The sequence below is a fragment of the Jaculus jaculus genome, chromosome 14 (genome assembly GCF_020740685.1).
Source record: "Jaculus jaculus isolate mJacJac1 chromosome 14, mJacJac1.mat.Y.cur, whole genome shotgun sequence".
Classification (NCBI taxonomy): domain Eukaryota; kingdom Metazoa; phylum Chordata; class Mammalia; order Rodentia; family Dipodidae; genus Jaculus; species Jaculus jaculus.
In genome coordinates this window covers 41,135,771-41,161,536 of record NC_059115.1, presented here as the reverse complement: position 1 = coordinate 41,161,536, position 25,766 = coordinate 41,135,771, and the positions used below count along the sequence as shown (strand labels likewise).

The following is a 25,766-nucleotide window of genomic DNA, read 5'->3' as shown; positions in this document are numbered from 1 at the left end:
GTGAACAGTATTCTTTCCCAAGAGGCACATATGCGCTTTGGCCATTGTCCTCCTGCTACGTCCTCTATTCACTTGGGAAATATTATCTTCCACTGTAGGTGATCCATACATACAAGGCTCATTTTTGCTTACTTCCTTCTTTGTTTGGGCACTCAGCAAGTTCAGCACAATTCTGTTTATTGAAGTTATCTGAATTTTTCCTTGCTTTCATGGGTGCCTAATCAGCACAAAAATAGAAACACTGGGCAGTGGCTTATTTTTATTTTTATTTTTTTAACAGAAAACTATAAGTTTAAATAAGAAGTTAAGGTTTGGCTGCCAATTCCTATAGAAGGAAGGAGATTTTTTTAACATATATAGGCCTTCATGGGTAAAAATATCATAAACTTGGGCTGGAGAGATGGCTTAGCGGTTAAGCGCTTGCCTGCATAACCTAAGGATGCCAGCTCGAGGCTTGGTTCCCCAGGCCCCACGTTAGCCAGATGCACAAGGGGGCGCTCGCGTCTGGAGTTCGTTTGCAGTGGCTGGAGGCCCTGGCGCGCCCATTCTCTCTCTCTCCCTCTGTCTTTCTCTCTGTGTCTGTCGCTCTCAAATAAATAAATAAAAAATTAAAAAAAATCATAAACTAGATATTCCAATGGGCTATCATCTATTTATTGAATGTCTAATTAGATATAAAAGTATTTGCAAGAAGGTTACGAGAAGTGGGAAGAGCCTATAACTTAGAAATAAACTGCCCTCCTAGTAAATAAAAAGCCTTTTTTCCATAAATAAAAAAAAAAAATAGGCACATTTTCTTTGGAGCTACAAATCCAAAAGTCAACAAAGTACTTTCTGTGGAATTGACATTAAGACATGAACTCTTTGTGTCTACATCACTGTGCATGTCAGCACATTATGTGGTCACTGACAAGGCATGAAAATCAACTGATCTTAACCTTTTGAACTGGGTGCTATGCAGAGTCTTTGATAATATCCCACTGGCCCTATACCCAAGTCAGATCCTATTGTTCTATATCAGCTCAGGGACTATAAATTCAGAGTGTGACAAGGTTTTGATTAATGACATGGAGGAAGCAGCATGCTTAGTTAATGAAATAGAAGTATCAGGCATATTGTATACGTGTGTAAGTTTCCATACTGTGCAAAGGAGAACTTTAAAATAATTCACAACATAGAAGTTAAGTGAAAGTATGCTAAACAGACAATATTGTTACAAATGCCATCCCATGTCTTCAATAAATAACATAGAGAAAACTTCCTAATATACATGTGTTTTAGTTTCCTCATTTGAAATATGAGCATAAGCATTATTGTGAAGATTAAATAACTAAGAACTAAATAAAATGCTTGGTTCATATAATAGTCAAAGGCTAAAAGATTATTACACTTATGATTATTCCTGCATATGTCCATTGTTTTTTCTTACTTTCTGTTATATCTGTGTTGCTATGCAGTTAGGGTTAGAAGCAATCATATCTCTGTGAATTTTGCAGATTGAGATTCAAAGACCATGTTCATTAGGCTAAAATTGAAGTTACTTCTATGATGGATGATGCCTTATCTAAGATTTCTTATACCCTTCAATTATAAATAAGTGAAGCAAACATACAACCAATAAGACTGAAATTAACAGAGACATGCAAATGAAGTTCTTGATTCATGCAGATTAAATGTTTAATTATTAGTAGGTAATTTCAGATTAATAGGTTGGATGAGAAGGAGATAGATAATGGTATATTATTAAGCTTGTACTACTTGAAAAATAGTCTGGTTATGGGAAGAAACCATGGTAGGGGAGCTGTCAATCTTTATAGTAAAACAGTCCTCAGCCAGATGCTATATGCTTCCTGATATGAAAGAATAGGTACTAAACAATATCTGTTGCAAGCCATGCTCCACCCGTAACATTTAATAGTACCGGGTCAGTAGGAGAATAGTGTTAAGAACAACAGAGTACACACCATCACAGAGGTGTTATCAGAGAAATTACATACATAAGTATTGTGTGGAACATTAATAATCCCCTTCACAAACAAGTGCCTGGAAAATATATTACTGGGGATTGAAGAAAAAATCAGATGTCATTCTTGGTCCTATGTTAGAGACTTAATTTTTCAGACAGATGAAAAGGACATGTTTGACAGGAATATCTTTTGATATAAACTAGTTTAACCAAATTTCCAGTGCTTTGATTGCATAAAATTTCCTTAGTCAAGTCATGATTTATGTATTTTTATGATCTGCAAATAGTCTAGTACTTTGATCAGGATTTCTTGAACATTGTGTATGACACTGAAACAATGAGCAGACAGGTAGTCTGTGTGTCAGTTTAGTCCTCTGAACTAAATGCAATTCAGTATCTGCTTATTATTTGAGAGCTGTTTGAAAGGCCATTCTTATAAAAAGCTAGAGTGAAAACATAAGCTGTTTTAGTCATCTCTCTGTTTCTGCAAGTATGCATGTGTGCACGCTGTTGTACTCTTGTTTTTCTACATTTGGGGTCTAAGTTGAAAAACAGGAATTGCACTTTCTGGGTTAAAAAAAAAAAAAAAAGAGTAACATTCTGTGTTTTGGATCCCACAGCCAGTAGGATTTGAAACAAATATTATGAGTCTAATTTCTAAAATCATACATAAAACCAATTCATTGTAAGGCCTTGACTCCCTATAAAATTCATGGGAACCATCCTAGAGAACATAACAAAATACCAAAAGAAAAAAAAAAAAACCTAAACTTTGCTACTTTTAATATAGCATTTTATTTTTGTTTGTTTGTAAGAGAAAGAGATTGGATGTTCCAGGGCCTCCAGCCACTGCAAATGAACTCCAGAAGCATATGCCAACATATGAATCACTTATGTGGGTTCTGAGAAATCAAACCTGGGTTCTTTGGCTTCACAGGCAAGCACCTTAACTGCTAAGTCAAGCAGCTTAACTGTTAAGCCATCTCTCCAGCCTGACAGTGGTTTTGCTTTTTATGAAGAAAAATTTCAATTCCTAATGGCTCATTTTTATGTTTATTTATTTATTTATTTATTTTGTCAGCTTTGAGACTTCTGTGTAAAGTTTCGAACTTAGAGATACAGGCCTTGACAGTTTTCGAAAGCCTCATTGCCAATGAATGTGAGTTCTTGACAGAAGTTGGGGACCATTATGGAAATGTCTCACATGGTTTTTGTTCAGATCACCTGGAGAAGACATGTCACATAGAAATCAACTCTAGCAGAGGCTGGAGTGACAGAGCAGTCATTCACAGAAGGTACCTAACTTGCTCTGTGAGTTAAAAAAAAAAATGATTTGAATGTTTTTCACCTTCTTGACAGTCAGTTCATAATATGCTGATGGGCTGAAATGGGAAAACTGTGTGCTGAAAGTTGGCTGTGACCTAACAAGGAAAGTTATACAAGTTTTGTAAGAGATAGCACAGACTTGTTTCTGAAACCTCTAATAATCACAGGTTCAGTGATTATGAGATGCATATCTGCTGTCTTGATACCCTCTGCTCTACAAATGTATTGTGCTGTGACAAGATGAGTACAGAAAACCAGCATGAGAGTTTGTACTTACCAGTGAAGGATGAATGCAGACTGTGTTTCCAACAGGTACAGTTGTGAACATGCATAAAATTCACACCACACTAACTGCCCTGTAACTCCTTGCTACAAATACTCTTCTTGTTAGTCCCCATGTCCCATTTATTTAAGCCTAAAGCAACTTCGGGGGCTAGCTTCTGTACTATAATATAGGTGGTTTTGTAATCTCTTCTCTGTCAACCCTACAATGTGGCTTTATTTTGTTCCTTACCACTGTCCCTTTAGTCCTAAAGGAGTACAATTGTTTCAGTGTACAATTGTTTCAGTGTGTTTCAGAGGTCCCTGTCTTCCCTGGCAATGTCAGTAGAGAGGACTTACTTCTTATATTTATGATGTGCTTAAAGAAGAGAATTTTGCATATCTATTTGGAGAAAAAAATGGTTATCAGCTTTGGATATTGTTAGGTGTTCCATATCTTTCCCTGTTTGATTCTTTAGTTAGTCTTAACTATGACTTACTTCATTGGCCATTATCATAATGCCACTACTTGGCTTGCCCAGCACTCTCTTGCTGTATAGAGGAAGAGTGGTTCACTGTAAGCATATTCTGGCAGTGTAGAATTACTGATTCAGTTTTGGCCTATATTATGCTACCTCTAAAATATTTTCACCTATTTTGAATTTGATGAGCTCTCAGCATCTCACATTCTACATTTTCCACAGCAGCAATTATTTTTCCCTGACATTTTTATATCTACTGCTCCATTGGTGAAATTATCTTAAAATTTTATTATTTTTTCTTTATATTCAAGTTTACAATTATTTTGATGCACATAGTATTTATACTTTGTTTCATGGAAGATTGTGGATGGAACATTTTATTTTGTAATTTATTTTCATGTGAATTGCTATTTGACAATTTTCAGGTTAGGGGCTTGAATTTTATTAGGAGGATAAGAAGACGCAAGCATATCAATGATGGAAATCATTTATTGGTATATTTAATGTTCATTGGTTAAGTTCTATTTCAATCTTAAAGACTTTCTTAAAATTAAAAACTAAGCTTTTCAGTACATCAAATGTGTTTTGTTGTACACCCATACACACACAATGTTTTCATCACTGTGAATTAATACATGCAATAACATTCACTCAGTTGTTTATAAAGTGTCTGCTGTCTTAAAACTGTATGACCTCTTTTCACCATTTTTCTTTGTTTTATGAATATTATGGGCAATGATGATTAACTGAATTTGGGGAAGTGATATTAGAAAACAAATATTATGTTTTTTTGTTTTTTTTTTTTATTATTTAAAAAGCTTCATATTTATTTAGCTTTCTGACTCTGTGCTTGTGCCTTTAACACCTTCACGACGATTTTCTGCTCCTCAATAAGGAAAGCTCGCTTGATCCTGTCACGGACACATTTAGCACACATGGAACCACCATAGGCCCGGCTGACATGTTTTTTTTGTTTTGGACAATCTCATAAGGACTTTAGGTCTCACAGCACGAACCCCTCTAAGTCGGCCTGGGCACACGCCGCAAGCTGACTTTGGTGCTTTCCCGACCTTCTTGGTGTACAGGTAAACAATTCTATTACCAGGGGTTCGGGACAGCCTAGTTTTGTTAGAGGCTGTATTGTAGGAAAGCCTACGACGGTATGTCAAACGCTGGACCATTCTGAATGCCTCTAAACACCGGCCCCGGAACAAATATTATGTTTATTTAAAGGTAGGTTTGTAAAATGTAGAATATTTGGAAATGCCATCAAGAAATTATCATTACCCAATAGAATTAAAATCTAAAAAAAAAAAAAAAAAACTACCTGTAGATAGCCATAGAGGCATTGTTTGTAATAGAAAGAATGTAGACTAATTCTCATACACATCAGTTGGTGAAAGGATTGACAAAGCATGAAATAGAATATTATATAGCCATAAAAGGAAAAAAGTTCTGATACCTTCTCTAATTTGTATGAAGTTTGAAAATATGTTAAGGGAAAAACAAGATATACAGATATGATGAAAGAGGAAAGATACTGTACACATGCAATATCAAGAATAGACACATCCATCATGGCAGAAAGTGAAGTATTGGTTTAGTATATGGGTGGAGGCAAATGGGAAGTTATTGTTTAATGCTTATGTAGTATTTTGAAAGTAATGAAGATGTTCTGGAAGGATAAATTTCACAATTTTGTGGAGGTACTAAAAACACAGTTGAATTTTAAAGGGGTAATTGGTAATTTTTTTATGGTACATAATCTATATCTCAGTAGAAATATTAAAAATATAAGATATATGAAATAAAATATATAAAGATCCAAGTAAACTTGTGGAATTTTTTCTGCCATGGGAAACATCATTTTTTTTGTTTTATTTATTTATTTGAGAGAGTGAGAGAGAAAGAGACAGAGTGAGAAAATGGGTGCACCAGAACCTCCAGCCACTGCAAACAAACTCCATACACATGTGCCACCTTGTACATCTGGCTTACGTTGGTCCTGGGGAATCAAACTGAGGTCCTTTGGCTTTCCATGCAAATGCTTTAACCACTAAGCCATCACTCCAGTCTCATGGGAAGCATCTTATGTGCCAATCTCAGGAAGACTGAGAGACAAAGAATAGCAGTTGCATCAATAGTAATACCAGGAATAAATCAGGCAAAGCTGGATGCATCACCTATCTTTGTTAGGATAGACTTTCAGGTTTTAGGGATACAAAGTTAGTTTCCTTCACAGGATCATGTGTGGAGGGTGGTTTCTCAGCATATAATAATATTTTGGGAGTGATGGAAAATGCAATAGATGGAGCCTGGTTAGGAGAATCCTGTTACTACATGTATGATCTAAAATGCTACACCTATCCCCAGCTATTTCCCACTTTTCTTTGCTCTTGTCCTCCATGTTGTGAACAGCTTTCTTCATTTTGTTCTGCCCTGTCTTAGGGAGAGCCGAGGGCATCAGAACTTCTTAAACTGTGGTCCAAAGTAATGTTTTTATTCTTCCCCCTTTTAAGTTGTTTCTTTCAGATATTTGTCATTGCACTAAGAAACTAACACAGAAGGCATTTCAGATTCAAGCCTAGATGTTACCTTCCCTGAAATAAGAGCAACTATAATGAAAGGATGCAGAAATGGTTTCATAAATCTGACTTTGAAACAGGATCAGGATGTAGTTAATGAAGGATGGAGCATGAAGGAGACTAACTGATATTGCATAGTTAAATTTAAAGAAGGACTTTATATTTTGAAAGGTAGCATAGGACTTCTCATCAGTGTACATTAGGAGGAAACAACAAGAGCTGTGAGAGCTGTTATTTTCATTTCTCAAGACAAGGTAGTTAATTCTTCATTGAGCACATCATGTATTCTCTGATTGTAACTGAAACAGATTATCATCATTAGTTGCTAGTTTGTTATAAGACTTAGTTTTCCTCCAACTTCAAGGGAGGCTACATGCATGCATGCATGCATATGCACACATTCACACACACACACACACACACATATATATCCATTGAAAATTATATCATCTATCTATCATCTGTCTATCTATCATCTATCTATCTAGCTATCTATCTATCTATCTATCTATCTATCTATCTATCTATCTATCATCTATCTAATTTGTCTACAAGGCTGAGTAAACACATTTCCCTTTATGACTTTTTCATGTGCTCATCTGATTTGTGCATGCTTTCTTCCCCTTTGTCTGGCCTAAATCTACTTCTAACTTCTATAGCTCATTTATTGCTATTTGTCATTGCAAATGTGAAACAAAAATCAACTGAAACACTAAGGGTATGCTAACATTTGTGAGAAAGGAAAGAAAGAGAAGCAAAGAGACAGTATGCAAAGAGTGGAGAGAAACAGAGGTATGAAGTATGAAGAGGTATGAAGGCTGTGTAAGTTGCAAGCAGAAAGGGAAGATGAAGAAAACAGTTGAAAAGAAATTACCATAAAGCCTACAGCCTCCAGTTCATGAAGGAATCAACCTCAGAGTGATGCAAAATTAGAACAGGACACAGTGAATTAGTGCAGATATCATGATACTGCATGTATCAAAACTTAGCTTGTGATGGTGCCACAAGTAACTGAATAGTTTTTGGACCGCTTAATCACTCCAATATCATTTTAACTATTTCAGAAGACAGTGTTTTTATAAATTCTTTTTTTTCAAGCTATTTATGATTATTTGAAATGTGTAAAGTAATTACATAAGGACTATAATGAAGGCTTAGTGGTTAAGGTGCTTGCCTACAAAGCCAAAGGATCCATGTCTGATTCCCCAGTACCAACATAAGCCAGTTGCAGGAGGGGACTCATGTGTATGGAGTTTGTTTGCAGTGGCTGGAGGCCCTGGTGTGTCCATTCTTTTTCTGCCTGTCTGCTCTTTCTACCTCTCTCTCTCTGCTTGCAAATAAGTAAATAAATGGAAAGAAAATAGAGCAACTGACTTGGGCTTGGTGGTATGTACCGACAGTTCCAGATGGAGGTAGGGATATTCCTGAAGTCTAAGAGTGGGAAAGGTAGTGAGACTCCATCGGAATAGAAAACCAAATCATAGAAATATGATAAGAATAACAAAGTGAAGTGTTCACTATTTTAAAGTTCGTCAGTTTTCCTAGCATTTATTACTAAATAGAGCACATCAACTTCATATATATTCATTATATATATATATATATATATATATATATACATACATACACACACACATATATGTACATGTACATATATATACATAAATATATATAATAGTATATATAATATATAAGTATATATATATATGAGTATATATATAATATAATGAAGTTGATTCCAATAACTTTAAAACTTTAATGTCATGAGATTTTCACTAATATCATTTTGGGTTTATCCATGCAAATTTGTTATTCCAGTACTTACCAAGCTGTATCAACAGATTCACATACACTTTTAAGTTGTTTATTCTTTGTATGATAGTTCACACAGTTTTAGAATATGGATAATTATTTTCCATGATTTCAGTACCTAAATAGTATGCTACCTGTGGGGAGCATAGTCTGGCTCAGTCTTGAGGATAAGTTCCCAAAGCAGAACTACTCAAAAAAAAAAAGGCATGCATAATTTGATACTTTTAATGAGTCCACGAGCTTTTTTAAAGAAAGAAGCCCTGCCAATGATGCCCATTTGTCATACCATCACCCAGGAGACAGAGAAGCAGGAGGATTGCTGCTAGTTTGAGGCCACCCTGTTATAGCTTGCTAGTCATAGGTCAATCAGGCCTATTCAGAGAAAAACTAACACAAGAAAGGAAAGAATAAATTTGTGCTAATTTGCACATCTCCCATTACTGAATTACTTTTGTCTTTGCTAATAGTTGGTACTATCTCTGTAAAATATTTTTGTTTATTTTCAAAGTGAAGAGGGTGGGATGAGTTGGTATGCCAGGGTCTCTTGCCACTTCAAACATATTCCAAATGCATTTATCACTTTGTGAATCTGGCTTTGTATGTGTATTGGAAAATTACAGTCTGTCAAGTTTTACAAACAAGTGCCTTTAAGTGCTGAGCCATCTCTGTACACTCTGTGGTGGCATTCTTATTCACCATTGTTACATACAAAGACAGTATCATATCTTGAATCTTATTAAGTTTTATTTAAAATATTTGTTTGAGAGAGAGACAGAGAGAATGGGCATGGCAGGACTTACTGCCACTTCAAATGTACACCACAGGCATGCATCACTTTGTGAATCTGGTTATACATGGGTACTAGGGAATCAAACCTCAGTCATCAGATTTTACAAACAATGGCTTTTAACCACTGACCCAGGTCTCCAGCCTCTATTAAGTGTTTCTAAAAATAGTTTATTTTTATTTATTAATTTGAGAGAGAGTGAGAGAGAATGAAAATGAGAATGGGTGTGCCTGGATCTCCAGCCAATGGAAATGAACTCAAGATGTGTGCACCCCCTTGTGCATCTGGCTAATGTGGGTCCTGGGAGATCCAACCTGGGTTGTCTGACTTGCAGGCACAGCCTTAACCACTAAGCAATCCCTCCAGCTCATTTTTTAAAACAGTTAAGTGTACTTTATGTTTATATGTCATCTGCTAGCTATCTCTGATTCTCTCTCCAAATATACACCTCTAATATACTGTGAACCTGGAGTTTGAGATTGTGGTTAATGTATTGATTACAAAAGTATATAATCTATTTCTGTGATCAACATTTCAGTATGGATCACAAAAAAAGAAACTAGACTCTTTGTTCATGGACTTGACAATTAAATACAGATATTGTATATAAAGAGAAAATAACATAGTTCCATCCTTAAAATTTATAAGATAGGTGAAAATATCCAACAAAGTATCAAGTATTTGCAAAATTAAACAGATAAAATTTATATTTATGTAAAACAACAGTCTTGATATGCGTAGTGTTTGGGTTAGCTAAATGGTGTTAGAATATCACATTAGTGTATGAGTGAAATTTAATGCCATTGACTTGAAATTGAAGTTATTTTGGGTCACAATGGTCCATTTTTCTAATAGAACATAATGGAAGGATGAAGTCTTAAAGGTATCTAAGGGTGGGAGAATGCATGCTTAGTGAACTCTGGCACCATACTGGCAATGATACATAAAAGAACCAGAGATTGCTTGAAGTATGGAGTTAGGAGTTATATGAGAGTCAGCGCTACATGAAAAAGGTTTTAAGGAGCTGAGAGAGTTTTAGTTTGGACAAATGAAGACTTGGATAGCAATTCTGCATAAGGCTGTACATGAGTAAGTGATGAAAATTCAGTTCTTATTATACTATTGTGATGACACATAGATTTGTAGGTAAAATGATAAAACACATCATCATATAGAAATACCCATGACAGTATCTCTCAGTGCCTTAAAAGACTATATGCATATTTTCTTACTGTAACTCTTGATTTAAACAGATCTTTTCACTTGAACAAGACTGTTGTGGAGATGAATTTATTATCTTATGGTCATTAAATTAGGTGACCTTTAAGACTAGTTCTTACTTTAAAATAAAATGAGTTCATGAATTTCAACAAATAGAGGCCTTTATCATATAGTGTATTGTAACATGTGCTCTATTGAGCAAAATGATGCTATTTTTTGTACACTGAAGATTTGCAATTACCTATGTATGATGTGAGTTGAAGTTAGTGAGCTGGATAAGATAGATTAATCTACTGATATTTGGATCATATTACAAGAAGAGAAAGATAATTAAAAGTTACTAATTTTAAAATTTGCATCTTAATAATAATGATGCATTTTATTGTATAGACTCGGGCAGAAGGATTCTAGACACTGGTGGTAATTTTGGCAGGAACAGAGACCTTTCAAACACAATGAGAACGTTGACAGTGGAATTAGGAAGTAAATTAGAATAGATGGTGGTGGAAATAGAGTGGGATGTATCTGAAAGGAACATAAGGAGGAGAGGAAATTGCTATAAAAGCAGATTAGAGAAACTGGAGGAGATTGCAACATGCTGTGATCCTTAAACCATTTCTATCAGGAGTGGAATGAATCAAGACTTCAAAACAGAAACTATATCACAAGTGCATTCACTATCAAAGAAGTGAAAGGAAAAGCAGAGAAACATGAATCCCAAAGCCAGCATGAAAGAAAATAATTTATTTTGTTTAGTTTGTTTGTAGATAAGAGCTGAAAAGTATTAAGTACATGTATGAGACAGTAGCTTAATTCTCTTGAATATCAGTTGAATAATGACATGAAGGTGATGGGAGATTTTGGGAGTAAGAAATAGTTAAGTGATGGCAGTTAATATGAAAGTGATGGTGGTGAAATTTATGGCAGTCAGAAATATCTGAGGGCTAGTAAGTCCTCAGACAAGGTTTTCCACTGCCAACCTGTCCAAAGAGTAGATTGTGCCCTCAGAATCTGAGAACTGGCTTCCAGGATGTTAACTCAAAAGTATATTCATCATTTAAATTTTTAATTTTAGATAGTTTTCTCTTATAATTTATATAAATAAGAATGTATATTATATATTGTATAAGAAAGTATGAGATTAAAAGTGCAAAATATGTGCATATGTTTGGCATTAAACACCCAGTCCTCTCCAACTTCAACCTCGATAGAATATATATAATCAGATTGTGCAACGGGGACATACACTGTGGTGTTTGTTTGTTTTTTTTTTTTCCTAGTATTTTGAAATCTGTCTTCCAAACATAAACCTAAGTAGATCAGAGGAATGAACCTATAAGAAGAGAACCAAAGGTAGTAGTAGAAATTAAAGTTATTTTTTTTTAAGTGACCTCTTAAGACTAATGGGAAGTACTACAGGAGAACACAGGAGAGAGGATGATTAAGAGGAAGCAATCCCTGAGAGGGGACTAGCACACAACCACAGGATGTGTGCCTGGCTAACCTGTCAGTTAAAGGGTGTTTAGTCTTCTCTCTTAATTGCAGGTAATTTATATCAAACTTTTTCAGATTTTCTCCTGGAGCATTGATGGGCATAATTGGTCCAAAGTTGCCTAGTAGAAAACATGAAGAGTAGAGAGAATCAAATGAAATTCTTTGATATAGGTACCAGGAAGGATGGCCTAGGAGATTAAATAGGACCTGGGCTTTTGAACAGAAAAACATAAAAGGAGCCCAGGGAAATAACTCATTCCGTCAAATACATGACTCAGAGGGAGGAAGCCCTGAACCCACACAAAAAGCTGTATACTACTATATAACTTTTAAATATTTTATTTTTATTTACATATTTGAGAGGGAAAAGTTGCAGGCAGAGAGAGAGAGAGCGAGTGAGCGAGCACTAGAGCTAGAGCAAGCGAGCAGGAGAGCGAGCACAGCGAGAGAGCACACAGAGGCTCCAGCCCCTGCCAATGAACTCCAGATGCATGAGCCGCCCTGTGCATCTGGCTTATGTGGGTCCTGGAGAACCAAACCTAGGTCCTTTGGCTTGTAGGCAGGCACTTTAAGTGCTAAGCCATCTCTCCATCCCTGACATACAACTTTTAATCCTAGAACTGAGGAGGTGGAAACTGGTGGGTTCCTGGGGCTCACTAGCTAGACAGTTTAACCTAATTGGTGAGCCGCAAGATAAGGGGAGATTCTTTCAATGAAGGCAGATAGCACCAGAGAGTACTAACATTGGCTGTTATACTATGATCCTCCATGTGCAAGGACACTCATACACTTGCCCATATGCACACGGGATGAAACACACAAGATCTGTGCTTTCAATTTCATAGTAATCTCAGGTAAGTAAATGTCTATGCTTGTTTTCCCACCAGTGAAATAGTGATAATAGCAATAATTGCTGTCAGGATTCAATGAATTGCATATTGGGTGAGAGGTATATAGTATGGTGATTGGAACATTTATGGTGATCATTGGATGTTAGTATCAGAGTCTCAGAAATATCTGCATTGATGAGATCAACAATTTTTGAAGACATTTTTGTGGAGGTTGGATCAAGTGAGCTGATCTTTCAATCTCTTCCAACCTTCATGGGAATTGCTCCTTCCAGTCTGTCATCATTCAATCCCTGCCTCTTTTCCTTATGTGAATACCAAGGAAAATAAGATAATAAAGACAAGACCTAATTATTTAGTCACCTTTTGAGACTGTAATCTGTTTTGACTGCTTTCTATTGTTTCAGTTTCTCGTCCTTTTAGGAATACTTGTGATCTCAAAAACTGCCAGCTATAGTGACTGAGAGATTTACTAAAGTATTTCATTACAAAGAAGCCTCTCTCTGGCACTAAAAGAATGAGGATTGAACCACATAGTGGACAAGTACTTTGCCACCAATTTCGGTCCTCATTCTTTTTAATGCTGTGTTTATTTGAAACAGTCTTTCATTTTTTTTTTTAATTTTTATTTATTTATTTATTTGAGAGCGACAGACACAGAGAGAAAGACAGATAGAGGGAGAGAGAGAGAATGGGCGCGCCAGGGCTTCTAGCCTCTACAAATGAACGCCAGACGCGTGCGCCCCCTTGTGCATCTGGCTAACGTGGGACCTGGGGAACCGAGCCTTGAACCGGGGTCCTTAGGCTTCACAGGCAGGCGCTTAACCGCTAAGCCATCTCTCCAGCCCTGAAACAGTCTTTCTAAGTTGCCTAGTCTTACCTGGAACCTGCTCTGTAGCCCAGATAGGCCTTGAACTTGCTCTGTAAGTCAAACAGACCGTGAAATTGTGTTGCTCCTGCCTCAGCTACATGAGTAGTTATAATTACAGGCCTATGCTGTCATGCCCAACTTAAAAACACTCTGATAACTGATATAGTTGCTACATCTCATTTGGAAACTTGAAAGTTTTCACAGTTGAAAAACTTCATTGTTATCCTTTCTCAAGTTGCAAATGTCCTCACTTGAGTATATTCATCTCTGAACTAGGTTTTGGAGAATTATATAAACAGGAATTATATACCTTTCCTTTGGAAATAATAATACCTAAATGTGTGATACGCTGCCAGGAATAATAGTTCCACAACCAAGAACAACAAAATAGACGCAGAGAAAGCATTTGACAAAATCCAACATCCCTTCATGATAAAAGTCCTACAGAGACTGGGAATAGAAGGAACATATCTCAATATAATAAAAACTATTTATGACAAGCCTACAGCCAACATATTACTAAACGGGGAAAAACTGGAAGCTTTTCCACTAAAATCAGGAACAAGACAAGGGTGTCCACTGTCCCCACTTTTATTTAATATAGTTCTGGAAGTCTTAGCCATAGCAATAAGGCAAGAGACACACATAAAAGGGATACAAATTGGAAAGGAAGAGATTAAGTTATCATTATTTGCAGATGACATGATTCTATACATAAAGGACCCTAAATACTCTACTAGCAAAATGCTGATCAAAACCTACAGCCATGTAGCAGGATGCAAAATAAATATACAGAAATCAGTAGCCTTCATATATGCTAACAACAAACACACAGAGGATGAAATCAGAGAATCACTCCCATTCACAATTGCATCAAAAAAATAAATAAATAAATAAAGTACCTTGGAATAAACCTAACCAAGGATGTAAAGAATCTCTACAATGAGAACTTTAAAACACTCAAGCGAGAAATTGCAGAAGACACTAGAAAGTGGAAAAACATCCCCTGTTCCTGGATTGGAAGAGTCAATATTGTGAAAATGGCAATCTTACCAAAAGCAATCTACACATTTAATGCAATCCCTATCAAGATTCCAAAAGCATTCTTCATGGAAATAGAAAAAACAATCCAAAAATTCATTTGGAATCACAAAAAAACCTCGAATATCTAAAATATTACTGAGCAACAAAAATAAGGCTGGTGGTATCACCATACCTGATTTTTACCTATACTACAGAGCCATAGTAACAAAAACAGCATGGTACTGGCACAAAAACAGACATGTAGATCAGTGGAACAGAACAGAGGACCCAGATGTAAGCCCAAGTAGCTATAGTCACCTGATATTTGATAAAAATGCCCAAAATACTCATTGGAGAAAAGACAGCCTCTTCAGCAAATGGTGTTGGGAAAAATGGATATATATCTGTAGAAGGATGAAAATAGATTCTTCTCTCTCTCCATGCACAAGAATTAAGTCCAAATGGATTAAAGACCTTAACATCAGACCTGAAACTCTAAAACTGCTAGAGGAAAAAGTAGGGGAAACCCTTCAACATGTTGGTCTTGGCAAAGACTTTCTGAATACAACCCCAATTGCTCAGGCAATAAAAGCACAGATTAATCACTGGGACCTCATGAAATTACAAAGATTTTGCTCTGCAAAGGACACAGTGAAAAAAAGCAAAGAGGCAACCTACATAATGGGAAAAAATCTTCGCCAGCTATATATCTGATAGAGGATTAATATCTATGATATACAAAGAACTCAAAGAGTTAAATAATAGGGAATCAAACAAGCCAATCAAAAAATGGGCTATGGAGCTAAAAAGAGCATTCTCAAAGGAAGATATATGAATGGTATATAAGCATCTAAAAAAATGTTCCACGTCACTAGCCATCAGGGAAATGCAGATTAAAACTACATTGAGATACCATCTCACTTCTGTCAGATTGGCCTCCATCAGGAATACAAATGATCATAAGTGTTGGTGGGGATGTGGAAAAACAGGAATCCTTCTACACTGCTGGTGGGAATGCAATCTGATACAGGCATTGTGGAAATCAGTGTGGAGGTTCCTAAAACAGCTAAAGATTGATCTACCATATGACCCAGCTATAGCACTCCTAGGCATATATCCAAAGGATTCATCTCATTTCCTTAGAAGTACATGCTCAACCATGTTTATTGCTGCTCAATTTATAATAGCTGGGAAATGGAACCAGCCTAAATGTCCCTCAACTGATGAGTGGATAATGAAGATGTGGCACATTTATGCAACGGAGTTCTACTCAGCAGTAAAGAAAAATGAAGTTATGAAATTTGCAGAAAAATGGATGGACCTGGAAAGGGTTGTACTAAGTGAGGTAACCCAGGCCCAGAAAGCCAAGCGCCACATGTTCTCCCTCATATGTGGATCCTAGCTACAGATGACTGGGCTTCTGTGTGAGAATGAAAATACTTAGTAGCAGAGGCCAGTAAGTTAAAAAGGAGACATAAAGGGAAGAGAAAGGAAGGGAGGAGGGTACTTAATAGGTTGATACTGTATATATGTAAGTACAATGATTGTGATGGGGAGGTAATATGATGGAGAATGGAATTTCAAAGGGGAAAGTGTGTTTGGGGAGGGAGGGAATTACCATGGGATTTTTTTAATAATCATGGAAAATGCTAATAAAAACTTTATAAAACAAAAAAAGGTATGCACCACCAAAAACAACAACAACAACAAAATAGACAACCACTGAAGTTTTTCTTGCTTATGTCCTTGAGGAAGTTACTAGCCATATTGCAGGAAGTGTAAAGATAGGTATATCCTGAATATATTTATAGTGATTTTGAGAAACCCATCAGTCTTTTCATTTACATTATCTTAAATGTCACTGTACTAAATTACGTTTTGAGGAATTGGTATTTGGTTAATTTCCTCTACAAATACAATGAGTGTTTATTGCATCCCCATCAATTTCCTTTGTTGTAGTTATGGTGGTAAATCATTTATTATTTTGTTGTATGAAAAGAGTAGATAGTTGGAGAGAAAGAGACTCCATATGAGATGTAATGTGAATGTGTGAGTAGTATAGTCAAGAATAAAGGAGATTTCCAGGCATGGTGATATACGCTTTTAATCCCAGCACTGAGGAGGCAGAGGTGGGAGGATCACCCTGAGTTCAAGGATACCCTGAAACTATATAGTGAATTTCAGGTCAGCCTGGGCTAGAGTGAGATCCTACCTCAAAAAGCAAACAAAAAAGAGTAAAGGAGCTCAAGATCATGGAAATCCATGTAAAATGAGAAATGATCATGACAAAAGAGTTAGTATTGAGTAGACTCCATTAACTACTGACATGTGTGGTCATACCCAGCCACTGAAGAGTATTTCCAAAACATGAGACTGTATGTATGAACAGTGTCTCAAGATGCTAGGTAGACATAAGTATAATGATGACACAATCAAATACAAATCTGATTACAAGAAAGTGATCCATTTCTTTCAAACAAGACTAAGTATTGATGGATTTATCATTCTTGAAACTACCAGTTTTCCAAAGAAAAAAAAAATCAAGATGACAGTGAAATATCTTTTTGAGTTTGTGACTGACAAAACATATTTTACATTTAAAATAAATGCACTGTCTTAAGTTTAAGTGCATTGAACTATGTATTTCTCTGTTTGGGTGGAGAGTGTTCTAGTTTATTTGGACTTGACTCACATGTGGAGCTAATTTTAGATATTGAGATAATTGGACCTTGCCCTGCAAGTGTGATGATTTTCATTTGTTCAAATTTCTGATCTTGGATTGGGCATATATTTTATCCTCCACTCATAGTGAACTACATTAACAATTTTTGTATTTTTTAAAAATTTTCACCTGTTTATTTGCAAGCTGGGAGAGACGGGGAGAGAATGTGCATGCCAAGGCCTTCTGCCACTGCAAATAGGCTTCAGAATCATGGGCCATTTTGCACATCTAGCTTTTCGAGGGTACTGGGAATGGAACCTGAGTCCTTAGGCTTTGCAGTCAAGCACTTTACCCACTAATCTACTTCCCAGACCTACATTAGCATTTCTGATGGCAGTGAATATATTTGAATATCATTTTGTCTTCCCCAATACTATGCATGGTGCACAGGCTTTCAATACATTCTTATTTAAATGAATCCTAATAGATTCAATGGGCTGTGGTAGGGCTGGGTTTGGAGGCTCATACTTGTTCAAAATTAACTTTTCAAAATTATTGAACTATGGTATATATTTTGACATTGAATTAGATAACCAGGGTAACCCCATTTACAATTTGTTCTTATATATTCATCTCCCCTTTTAACATTTGAAGAAAAATGTGTGTTACAGGGACTTAAATGAATTTCAATTACTGGTTTATGATTTTCAAATGTTTTCTAAGCTTTTAGGCAGTATCATTATCCTACATTTTACTGTAAGTATTAGTTACTATAGAATTATTATAAAATCATTGAGGAATTCATTTAGTAAAGTATATTATTTTAATGTCTCTGGAATTATTTTGTATATATAACTATTTTGTTTATGTTGCTTGGTTTGGAGCTATAATATTTTGGTGATATTTTTAAAAGCAAGTTAAAATCCACATCAAATTGCTTAAACAAAATGCTTCACAAGTGTCAATACCATGTTCCTCATAAAAGGAGAAATTTCCATTGCCCCTTCTATTGTATTTATCATCTATCTTGCACATATATTTCACGAGTTGATTATTTTTGTCATAGATAATTCTCTAATTATCATTTTGAGTAAGCTTATGTCTCTTCCATCCATGAACTTCCAAGGAGCATTGCCTATTGCCAACTTTGTAGTATTCTCCAGTAAATATTGCTACTCAGGATATCATTGAACACAGGTATATACTAGCACTTGATTGATATTTGCTAACTTCAACTAAGAGTGATTTTCTTACATGTTTATGTTGACTTAAGGATCTCTGGAAGGTAGTGTGATGCACATACCTAGTACAGTGTGCTAACCTTTAGCAATCTTTGGCACTTACCATCACTCAAATAAAAGCATAGACTGCCTTCATGGTATTCAAAGAAAGGGCTCTTTTGTACTGTTTTCCAGTAGTAGCACCCTACTTATTATTCCCAGAATATATTTTAAAATATTTTATTATTATTTACTTATGAGGGAAAGGGAGAGAGAAAGAGAGAGAGAGAGAGAGAGATATGAGAATGGCATGCCAGGACCTCTAGTCACTGTAAATGAACTTCAGAAGCATGTGCTACCACATGCATCTTGCTTATATGAGTCCTTATGTTTTGCAGACAAGCACCTTAGGCACTAAGCTATCTCTGTAGCCCCCTTAGGATTTGTTGTTGTTGTTGTTTTTTCAAGGTAAGGTTTCACTGTAGCCCAGACTGACCAGGAATTTACTATGCAGTCTCAGGGTGGCCTTGAACTCATGGCTATCCTCCTACCTCTGCCTCCCAAGTGCTGGGTTTAAAGGCATGCACAACCATACCCAGCTCTCTTAGGATATTTTTAACTGCTATAGAATTCTGACCTATGAGGACTTAAATACAGTGCATACTTTCATCTGGATTCTCTAGATTAAGAAGGTAATTTATAAATTTTAATTATATTTTATATATTAATACATTTATCTTTTTAAATTCTTAATATTCCATATAACTGCATTATAATCCAATTTTATTGTTTTTTGTGAATGTTCTTTTTTTTAATCAGTCATAAGATTTTATTTCTAAATGTGAAGCATATACTTAGATTCTGACATTTAAGACAAATTTGTTAGGATAGTTCACTATGAGACAGTGTCATATATATAGAGAGAGACACACGCCCACACACAAATTGGATAATGATGGCTATAACATTTTGTTCAAATATACATATACTTTTCCCTCTAAAATTTTCACATATTCAGTGGAGAGTAAAAGGATTTTTGTAATAAGTTATAAGAAATTATAAGCATGTGCAGACTTGTGGTCTTGGCTGTAGTATTAATTATAATTTCTATATCTTCTGTGACACTTTCTAATGAATGTAATACTGTACTACCATACCAGATGTGGGAGGTAGAGAAACATTATGTACTGGATGGAATAGTTAAATCTATATTATTAATTATTAACAAAAGATCATTGATTAAAAAAATCATAAGATACATTGAAAAAACAATTAGAGCAATTTAATAGAATTCATTTCAGTGAGACTGTTCATATTTGTTAAATTTTTAATGAAGTCATTTAAAATTTTCAAATTACTCCAAAACATTTACTTTTGAGAGAGAAATATTTAATACTTTTAGTTCATAAGAGCTTAATCTTCATAGTTTCTCTATTTTACTAATAGTAATGCAACCTGATAGAGCTTATTATGTTAGTTATTTTTTATTAGATATAGACATATTTTGTTTATAAACACCCAATGTTGGTACCATCCTTTCCCTCTCCCTGCCCTTTTCTGAAGAGGCCTTCCTTGTTGGAGATGCAGGTCATCCCCATGGGGACTGTGGGTCATGCATTGTGGTGGTGGGGGGGTTATGTCTCTGTGCAAAACATTCCAACTTGTGGCTCTAACAATCTTTTCACTCCCTCTTCCACAAAATTCCCTGAGTCATACTGGGAGTATTTTAAGTCTACTTCAGTGATGGACATTTAGGAGCCTCTGGATCTCTGCTTTGGTAGTTGTTGAGTGGCCCCATTATGTTTCTCCATCATTCTGGTGCTGATAGCAGATTCACTAAGAAAACAACACTCTTGCTCATTCCCCCAATAGCTCTGGTTTCAGCTGGGACCAAGGTGGAGTGCGCTGGGCGGTTTATTTTCTCAGGTTCAGCTTCCATCTAAAATAGAGAAGCAAATTCTCTGAGAATGAACTCAGCACAGGTTAAATAGGATAACCCTTATTAATTTAGAGAGAATTTAAAAGGGTTTAGACATCCTTGTAGTCTAAGGTTAGTGGGATCTTGATAATGGAAAGCAGAATCATTATCTGGATATGATTCTGACTAGTTTCCCAGTTCTAGATATGGTTTCTTTTCCACTGAGCACATCTGTTAGCCGATCCAAGAGTAGTTGATTACCCACCATGGCTGTGTGTCACTACTGCACCTGTGTGTGAGCATCATGCCAGGTTGTTTGCTTGTGAGTCACTTATACTTTGAGTTGCTTGGACAGATTTTATCCACTTTCCCCCGGGAACTCATGTCACCCCTTCCAGCACTAGATGGGCTAATTATCTGTTGATTGGCTTTCTTGTGGATTCCAACCAGGTATCTCCATGGTCTGTACCAAGAGTGTTTGGTGTCTTCAGCAGCATGGTCTTACTATCAACCTCTGGTGGGTAATCCAGTGCTCTGACAGAAGTCTGCCTTGTTTGTTTGGGATATCTACTAGGTCTCTCTGATCAACAGATTATTGTGAATGTAGACCTTATCCTGGTACAAGGAATTACAGGCCAGTATCAAGGGCAAGGGGGAAGCCATCACAAAAAGAAAACAAGAGAAGTTTGAGGTTAGATTTCATCTCACTTTCTCCAGGGCCCTTCAATTCAGGTGCTCCTTCTAAGTTTAGGGTTCCACCTTTTAGTCTGACTTTCAGAATATAGTATTCTATGGTACCAGTTCAATTTTGGTTCAGTTTTTTGTCCCTTTCTCATCCTTTCCCTTTCCCCAATTGCTACCATCCCTATTGTCCAAGCCTCAAGCTATCATTCAGTATGTCAGAAACTTAGGCTGATCCAGGTTAGGAAGTGCACATGAGTGAGATAATGTGATGGTTATCTTTCTGTGATTGTATGAGTTCACTTAGAATGATCTGTTCCAATTTCAACCATTTTTCTACAAATTTCAATGTGTCATATTTTCTTACTGTTGAATAGAATTCCATCACATCTTGGTTATTCATTCATCCAATGATGGACACCTGAGTTGATTTCAGTTTTTAGCTATTATGAATTTAGCAGGTATAAAAATGTTTGCGAAAATATTCTGAACTGAGATGTGGAGCTTTTAGGATAAATGTCCAGTAAGGGCATAACAGATCTGTTGGTAACACTACATTCATCCTTTTCAGGAATCTCCAAATTGATTTCCACGGTGGTTGTACCATCTTATATTCCCACTAACAGTGAATGATTGTTCCTGTTTCTTCACAGCTTGTCAACATTTGTTTACATTTGATTTTTATTTTTTATTTATTTTTATTTTTACTTTTTTAGACCACAAAAGCCTGTAAATCTTTTTTTTTAATTTTTATTAGTATTTTACATGATTATAAACAAAAATCCCATGGTAATTCCCTCCCCCCCAAACACACTTTCCTCTTTGAAATTCCATTCTCCATCATATTACCTCCCCATTACAATCATTGTACTTACATATATACAATATCAACCTATTAAGTACCCTCCTCCCTTCTTTTCTCTTCCTTTTATGTCTCCACGGTGGTTGTACCATCTTATATTCCCACTAACAGTGAATGATTGTTCCTGTTTCTTCACAGCTTGTCAACATTTGTTTACATTTGATTTTTTAATGTTTGCTATCCTTACTGGGATAAAGTGGAATCTCATAATTGTTTTAATTTGTATTTTCCTAATGGTTAGGGATGTTGAACATTTTCTTAAGTGTGTGTTTTCCATTTGTAATTTTTCCTCTAAGAACTCCCTATTTAGTTCTCTGCTCTACTTTTGCAGTGGGTTGTTTGATTTTTTTTTTTTTTTTTGTATTGTTTAAATTTTTGAGTTCTTTTTCAATTCTAGATAGTAGGTTTCTGTCAGTGGTATAACTAGCAAAGATTTTTTCCCATTCAGTGAGTAATCTGTTGGCTTTGCTTATGGTATGTTTGTGCAAAAGATTTTTGGCTTCATGAAATCCTGTTGAGTGCCTGCTTAATTTTCTTGGCTATTGGGGTTTTGTTCAGGAACTCTTTTCCCAGTCCTCTATTGTGGAAAGTGCTCCTATTTTTTCTTCCAGTAGTTGAAGAGTTTCAGATCTTATACTGAGGTCCTTAATCTATTTGGACCTGATTTTTGTATATGGCAAAATGAGTGAGTCTAATGTCATTTTTCTACATATGGTTATCCAATTTGTCCAACACCATTTGTTGAAGATGTTATCGTTTCTCCAGTCTACATTATTGGCACCTTTGTCAAAGATCAATAAGCTTTAGTTGCTTGCCCTATAGTTTGGGTCTTCAATTCTGTTTTTATGTTCCTGTTTTTATTCCAGTACCATGCTGTTTTTATCACTGTGGCTTTGTAATATAGCTTTAGATTGGTAATGTTGATACCACCACAGGTGTTTATTTTGCTGAGGATATGTTTGAATATCTAAGGCTTCCTGCCATTTCTTATGAATTATGAAATCATTTTTTCTATCCCTGTGAAATATGATGCTGTTATTTTTTATTGTTATTGCATTGAATTTGATTTAGTATAATTGCCATTTTCACAATATTAATTCTACCTATTCAGAAACATGGGAGGTCCTTCTATCTTCTTAAGTCATCCTCTATTTCTTGAGTGTTTTTATTCTTTCATTATACAGTTCTTTCACATCCTTTGTTAGTGTATGCATACATACTCACTTAAAACTGCCAACCTGTTTTCCAAAGTGTGTGTTGTGGTTTTCATTCTCTCCACAATTCTTGGAGTTCCATTTAGATCCACAACTTTACCAAGTTAAAGTTTTCATGCTTGTTTAGTGTTAGCTAATTATTATGACCTTGCAATGTCATTCTATTGTGGATTATTTTGATTTTTTTTTTGTCAGTGTTGGTTGTGGAGTATATATATCTGAATTATCCACTCTTAATCAAATCATCAGCACACAAATTTACTTTATATTTGTGTGCTTTAGTGATGCATATAAAATGAGGCTATTTATATTTTGCTCTTAATCTGTTACTCTGAGGAGTGAATATACCACCACACCTCAGGTAATCATCTGCTTAGCTATTAATATATTGACTACAAGAGCTGGAGAGATGGCTAAGCAGTTAAGCCACTTGCCTCAAAGCCTTAGGACCCAGGTTTGATTCCCCAGTAGCCACATAATCCAAATGAACAAGGTGGCATGTTTGTGTGGCATTTGTTTGCAGTGATTGAGGCCCTAGCATGCCTGCTCCCCCTACACCTCTCTCTCTCTCATAAATAAAATAAAATTTTTGTGTGTGTGTGTGTGTGTGTGTGTGTGTGTGTGTGTGTGTGTAGGGTTATTTTATTATACACATTATTATTAAGAGAGAGAATGATACCATATGTATTACTTTGATTCTAATTGTCTTTAATACTTGCTAAATATGAAACCTGAGGTAGGTAAATTAGTTATTGTGTCTGTTTCACTTTTCCCTTAATCATCTCTATAATGGGAATTTTTTTTAATTTTTATTAGCATTTTCCATGATTATAAAAAAATCCCATGTTAATTCCCTCCCCCCCACTTTCTCCTTTGAAATTCCATTCTCCATCATATTACCTCCCCATAACAATCATTGTACTTACATATATACTATATCAAACTATTAAGTACCCTCCTCCTTTCCTTTCCCTTCCCTTTATGTCTCCTTTTTATGATGGAAATTTGATGGCACTCTTAGCATAGGTTGATAACAATCCTGAGAACATGTTGGCACACAGATTTTTATATATGTGCTGGCTATTATTAATAGTACTGTTGTGGATTTCTTTCATTGTGGGGAGAAATATAGCTCTTTAACTGTGAGTCAGAATTTATTTAAATAATTTCATTGTAGCATCTTGATGCAACCGTATTTTATTTTATTTTTTAAAATTTTCATTAACATTTTCCATGATTATAATAAAATATCCCATGGTAATTCCTTCCCCCCACCCCCACAACCATATGTTAATCCAATTATATGTCTTATACAAATATTCCTTTGAAGCCTAGGGAATACTAAATAGTAGATTTGAATCAGGCTCTAACTTAGCTTTCAGTTCTGGAGGGGAGCAATTTGCATTGAATATAGCTGTGGTTCCCTTGGCAAATGAGCTGCTGGTTGGTGCTACAGATTTATTGCCATTCTGGTAGCACACAAGGCATCCCATCCTTCTCCCTTCCTCTGTCCAGGTATGCAAGCTTATCTAAGTGTTGTCTACGCATGATAAAACAAAATCACTTGAGATACAATTATATCTATTGAAGTCTCTTGACTGTTTAATTTTCAGAGCAAGTCAAAAGATAGCCCACATTCAGGTCCAGAGAAATACTTTCATCCATGATGTTACAGAATTGTCATTTGCCAATTCACCTGTACCCCTGAATGTTTTACTGTCTGAAAATATTAACTTGTTAGGAAGAGGGCTATAGCAGTTATTAAGGAGCATATTTGTTCAAATGCTTTGAAATTCCATTTCAAAGTGATAATTAGGACTGGGGAGATGGTTTAGCGGTTAAGCGCTTGCCTGTGAAGCCTAAGGACCCCGGTTCGAGGCTCGGTTCCCCAGGTCCCACGTTAGCCAGATGCACAAGGGGGCGCACACGTCTGGAGTTCGTTTGCAGAGGCTGGAAGCCCTGGCGCACCCATTCTCTCTCTCTCCCTCTCTCTCTGTGTCTGTCGCTCATAAATTAAAAAAAAAAAAAAAAAAGATAAATGTCTTTGCATATCATGACTCAACATGTGGCTCTGACATTCTTTTTTTTTTTTTTGGTATATTATCATTAATTTTTTATTAAGCAGCCCACATATTCTCTGACTTAGAAACATAGTACCATGTTGACATTCAGCCTACAAATACTCCTAAACAATAGCCAAGACAATTCAAAAGTGACAATTGAGAATCAGAATGATTTGATTATATGTGGCATTCTGGTACATTATTTTACAGCTTAGGTATAAAAGATTCACGTGTGTGTGTGTGTGTGTGTGTGTGTGTGTGTGTGCATAAGACACAAGAATCACACTGGGGTAACAGGGAATTCTCTTTTGTATGGTTTTAGATGGTTTTTAGCTTGAAAAAAGTCCAAACTAACATTTGCAACTAGATTACCTCATGTGAACCTGGTACTAAGTCAAATAAGTATATTTCCTGTGTTTTTGCATTTATCTAATATTTTGATTTGTAGGAGAGATTTCATGTTCAGTAAG

At 35.8% G+C, this 25,766-nt stretch overlaps 1 protein-coding gene and 1 pseudogene across 9 annotated transcripts in view; one reads left to right on the top strand and one right to left on the bottom strand.

The window, feature by feature from the left end:
* Positions 1-25,766, top strand: part of Cntn4 (contactin 4) — a 1,052,004-nt gene that overhangs the window by 172,261 nt on the left and 853,977 nt on the right. The gene's annotated exons all lie outside the window — the stretch shown is intronic.
* Positions 4,835-5,237, bottom strand: LOC123454708 (annotated as a pseudogene).